The sequence below is a fragment of the Hemicordylus capensis genome, chromosome 11 (genome assembly GCF_027244095.1).
Source record: "Hemicordylus capensis ecotype Gifberg chromosome 11, rHemCap1.1.pri, whole genome shotgun sequence".
Lineage (NCBI taxonomy): Eukaryota > Metazoa > Chordata > Lepidosauria > Squamata > Cordylidae > Hemicordylus > Hemicordylus capensis.
The window spans coordinates 20,059,880-20,065,189 of record NC_069667.1 but is presented as its reverse complement, the minus strand read 5'-3'; the positions used below and the strand labels follow the sequence as shown (position 1 = coordinate 20,065,189).

Genomic DNA, 5,310 nt, shown 5'->3' with positions numbered 1-5,310 from the left:
CTGTGCAGTATATAGAAAATAATGGTGCCAAACTGAATTCCTGTTAAAAAAAAAGTTCCAGTTGATTTTCTTTGCAAGAACTTTTGCTTGGCACACTAGGGAGATGTGGATGTGCGATTCTGTGGAGGGGCGAATCTATTGACAAGTTCTGAGTGTCTCTGATTTCAGAAGCTATTTCTGAACAGATAGATTCATCTTCAGATGAACGGAATGCCAGATGGATGGGGGTATATGGTAAATCAGTGTCTGGCAGCAGACAAATAAAAAAGAAACAACAGCTGCTCACCCACAACATCGTCCTTTTCTTTCTCCTTATTGGTAAGACACGAGCGATTCCTCCAAAAAGGTTTTCTCCTCTTAACAACTGGAAGGATCTCCATGGACCATGGATTGGTGACATCTCCACACATCCTGTATCATTTTCCGAAGCCCCTGAAAAATTACATGGCCTTAAAAGCCAGCCCTCGCCCAAGTGTGTAAGAATCCAGATCCTTCCCATTGTTAAGGGGCCTGCCTGCCTGCCCGTTCACTGGCCTGTCCATTGGCCAAGGTTCCTTGGCACCATTGCTTTCATCTCCCCATCCCCTCTCTCATGAACACTTGCAAAATCTGCCACACATGGGCACACACTACTCTCCTGTCCGCATTTGGATGAGAGGGAGACCAGTCAGCGATACTGAAGAGAGGAGGGGGAACTGGCTGTGCAGGCTTCCTTCTTGCTTGAAGAACAGCCCACACAGCCAATCGCAGAGGGAGGGAGAGAGAAGCTTCCTCCCTCAACTCCAGTCTGACCGAATTCAGCCTCCAGTGGTATGTCCTCCAGAGAGGAGTTCCACAGCTACAGGTCTGGGCTGAAGTAGACCCAAATGCTCAATGTTTAAATCATTCCATGGGAACCCAAGGAGTATGATTCTGCCTAGAGCCTTTGAAATGCCTAGAGCCTTTGGAGTCAGGTGGCATATACATTTAATAAATAAAAAAACAAACAAATAAATAATGAGGACAAGCAACATGTGGGTGGGGGTTCCATGACATGTGGAATAGTTCACCCTACATTATGAATAAAGAAACTTGTTAACTCCTGCATAACTTTGGACTCCCATTGGAATATCCTTTATGGACTTTTTAATACACATTTCATACTTTTATAGATCTCTTTACATATATTTGATGTGTGTTTTTTCACCTTGGAGTGTATATTTCGTTTATTGTCTTGGAATATATTTGATTTGGATTTATACAGGTTTTATTCAGATCACTGTTAGATCTGCCTTATATGAAGGAAGAATACAGATTTGTGATTCCAGACAGTTTTAATCCTAAATATAAATTTATTAACAGACATAGGAAATGGTATGCAACGTATATCTGTGTTTAGAGTGGCATTTTGTGCATCAGTATCCACACAATGATGTCATCACATCTTCGCTTTACCTAGATTTGAGGTTCCCATCCTTGGGTCCCCAGATATTGGACTACAACTCCCATCATCTCCAGCCACAATGGCCAAAGGGAACTGATCCATACTCCCATTTTACAGGTGAGGAACACTGAGAGCAGTGTTAGCCCAATGCCAATAATGGCAGCATGTATTTGGGAGTGTGTATTCTAACATGCCAATGTACTTGCCATTGTGAAATTACTGGCAAGGAGAAATGCTTGCCAATGGCTTGCAGATCACCTAGAGACTTAGCTATGGAATCCAGTTTCCCACCTGCCTGCCCCCTCTCTAACAGACTTTGGGGTCCATACAGAATAGCACACATGTGGAAACAGAAAAGCCCAAATGATCAGAGTGAAGGAACAGAGCAAGCAAGCAATGCTGGTAAGGATTTCTAGACCTGCAACTTTCCACAGAGTTTACAAAATGCAGCATGTATCCATCCAGATCCTTGCCATCCCCCGGACTCCTTCTGTGACTCCAAGATGGACTCCAGCTGCACACAAAACCCTTTTCCAGACCCTATCTTTCATCACCATTGCTGTTCTTAGCATTATATCTAGATATCTGAAGGACCACCTGGGTTTCAGCCCACTTGACAAGATCATCGGAGGAGGCTCTACCCGGCATGCCGACGGTGAGAGAGGCTCGGTTGTCAGGCACACAAGACAGGGCCTTCTCAGTCATTGCCCCCTGGCTTAGGAATGCTCTCCTGGCTGGCATTCACTCTTCAGTCTCCTTGACAGTTTTCAGGGGAAAGCAAAGACAGGGCTCTTCACCCAGGCTTTTGAATGAATGTATTGTTTTTACTGTTGCTGCTGCTGCTTTGTGTTTTATGCAGAGGTGCTCTTACCCCTGGACTTTGGGGCTGAAGTCCACGTCCTCCAAACCACCTGGGGGCCCCAGACCCTCTTTAGTCTGCCCTGAGTGGTGTGGTTTGTGTCCTCAAGAACCTACATGTTTAAAAAAATGATGCTTAACTTGCAGCAGGGGGGCCTCCACAGGCCTTTAGGTCCAGGCTCCAACATTACCCAGGTGCACCTCTGGTTTTATGTATTTTTTTTTAAAGGGTTATTAAATTTTTACATAGAGATTGTTTTTATATCTCTATTATCTGTATTTTTGTACGGTAATTATGTATCATTTTAATTTTTGAGGTCATCTGTACCTTTGTATTTTAATTATGCATTGTTTTAATTATATTGTAAACTACTTTGAGATTATCTTAATGAAAAGCAGTATATAAATTGAACAATCAATCAATCATTCCTGTGGGATGCATTACGACTGGACTGAAGTTCTCAGTTCTGTAGGAAAAGGGGGGGGGGGAATTGTAGACCAGCAACTTTTTTTTTCTCTTTTCCACAAAGAAAACACCAAGTTGGCTCATTTTTCTCAATGCGCAATGAGTCAGCAGCCATTTATGTATGGCTACCACCCTTCCTGAAACGTGGTTCTCTTTCTTGAATGAAGCAAAAGAGGCTGTCAATGTATAGGTCAGTCAGCCATATGCTGTTTTAAAGGAAACATATGTGCATTCAGGAAATGCGCTTTGAACTAAATGATACAACTTGGTGTTCTGCTACCTTCCGTTTGCCAACAGTGCTTTAGGTTTAACTCTCCGTCTGTACATAAACATGAACTCTGAGTTCATCAAACGATGTTGTGTCAGTAATGAAGTTCTCACAGCAAATCTCAGCACCACTATTGAATTCGGCTTCACCAGACGAGCTTACCCGGTTGTCTCTGGGCTTCCCAACTCTGATGTAGGATCTGCTGAGACGCCCAAGGAAATTTGGACACCATTTTATTTATTTATTTACTTACTTCAGGGGCGTAGCAAGGTTGGAGTGGGCCCAGAGACAAGATTTTAAAATGCCCTCCCCTTCACTGAAGCTCAGCTCATGAAGTAAAGAAATCTTAAATTAGGCTGGATAGTGGTAACAAAAAGCATAGTGAAATTTGTTTGTTTTGTTTGTTTGTTTTGTTTGTTTGTTTGTTTGTTTGTTTATTTAACCTATGTGCCACAATAGAACATCATCCTAAATTATTTTTTAAAGGTTTTGTAAATTGTGGATGATGCAAGTCATTTAATGGTACTAGAGAAAGACCTGCTGTTCTGGTAGCTCCAGGTCTCAACACTCACATCAGTTTCGGAGGATGAATACAACTGAAGGAAGCCCGGGCAGGTGTGCGGCTGGTGGAGTCAGTCATGTGACTTGCCTCCGGGCCCCCCCGCAAAGGCAGTGAGCCCCCAGACAACTGTCTCCCCTTGCCCTATTATAGTTATGCTCCCGACTTACTTACTTACTTACCAGATTTGTATACTGCCCACTACTGAAGTCTCTAAACAGTTTACAGCCATAAGACAAACCAATTAATTTTAAAACAATTTAAAAATACTTGCTGGGCCTCTAGTTTGCCGCAGCCTCCATTTTCTTCACCTTCGCTGGCTGCCCACCCACCCCCGTTTTCTCCACCACCCTCCCCTCCATAGCCAGTTCCCCAGCACCACCATTTTCTTTCCGCCCACAGCCGCTGCTTTCTTTCCTGGTGGCTGGCCACCCCCCCACCCCGTCTCCTCCTGCCCGCTGGCCACTCACCCTCCCCATTGCCGTCCCAACTGACAGCCCCCATCGCTGGTTTCTCTCCCCCCCCGCCTACTCGCTGGCCTCCCACCCTCATCACCAGTTTCTCCCCCACCCGCCTGCCTACCCACTCCCGAAACCGGTTTCTCCCCCCAGCCAGCCCATTCGTCCCCATCACTATCTGGCTGGCAAACTCTCACGAGAGTTCCCACACATGGGATTAGCGGCGGGTACGTTTAAGAGAATCCTATATAAAGATAAAGAGTTCAAATGAAAATAGCTGCCCATAAAAACTACTAGATAGCTAAAAAGCTTGGCTGAAGAGATGTGGCTTCCGTTGTTTGCTAAAAAGCCAAAAGGGATGGAGCAGCTCTAATCTCAGCAGGAAGAGCATTCCACAGCTCTGGGGCAACTGCAGAGAAGGCTTGCCTTTCAGTCGTCACCACACGAGCACCCTCAGATGAATCTCCCCTGAAGATCTTAATAGGTGGTGGAGTTCATAACAAATTTTGTTCTTGGTTATTGAGCTAATGGCTAGCATTCCCAACTGCCCACGGTTTTACAAGTCCAGTTGGTCAGACTGCTAATGACATTCTCTCTGCATTCATTCCTGGATAAATTAAAAAGCTTTTTATCTCCTTTCATGCAATTATTTTCCATTTCCCTCTAACAAAATCTGGGCTTGGGAATGGGCTATATGTCTGGTTCAGCTCTAAAACCATGTGCCATGTTCGGCCTGGTTGGAGGCTCTGCATAGTGCTGCCCCTTGTGGCAACTTGGATGGGTGACTATATGTAAGCTCTGTCTGCTGTACGATTTCCCTTAGACCCTAAGGCTTAGGGGATGAGGCCGTATCTCAGTGGTAGAGCATCTGCTTTTCATGCAGAAGGTCCCAGGTTCAATCCCTGGCACCTCCAGGTTGGACTGGGAAAGACCCCTGCCTGAAACCTTGGAGAGCCACCAGCCCAGCTCATACATAATGGGAAACTTAATGAGGCACCTTCCCCTCCAGTTTCCAAACCTGAACATAAGAATCTGGGCAATTGGAGTTTTTGGGGGAAAGCGACCCACAGTTTTCCTCCCAAACTCAACTCTGAACCTTAGGTCAGAGTGGAGTTTCACCACCGCAAACTCCATTTCTGAAGTGCCAACATTGCATAAAAACACTGGCACTGCAATTTGGGGCCCATGGAGGCGTAGTTGAGAGAGGAAGCTCCTCCCTCACTCTGGCCCAATTTGCTGTGCAGGTCGTCCTTCTGTCAAGAGGGAAGCCCACACAAC

The 5,310-nt window shown here is 45.3% G+C and overlaps 1 non-coding gene across 1 annotated transcript; it reads left to right on the top strand.

The window, feature by feature from the left end:
• The first annotated feature begins 4,868 nt into the window (after positions 1-4,868).
• On the top strand, positions 4,869-4,946 carry TRNAE-UUC (transfer RNA glutamic acid (anticodon UUC)). Its single transcript has one exon. It is a non-coding gene; the product is annotated as a tRNA-Glu (tRNA).
• Positions 4,947-5,310: the final 364 nt, after the last annotated feature.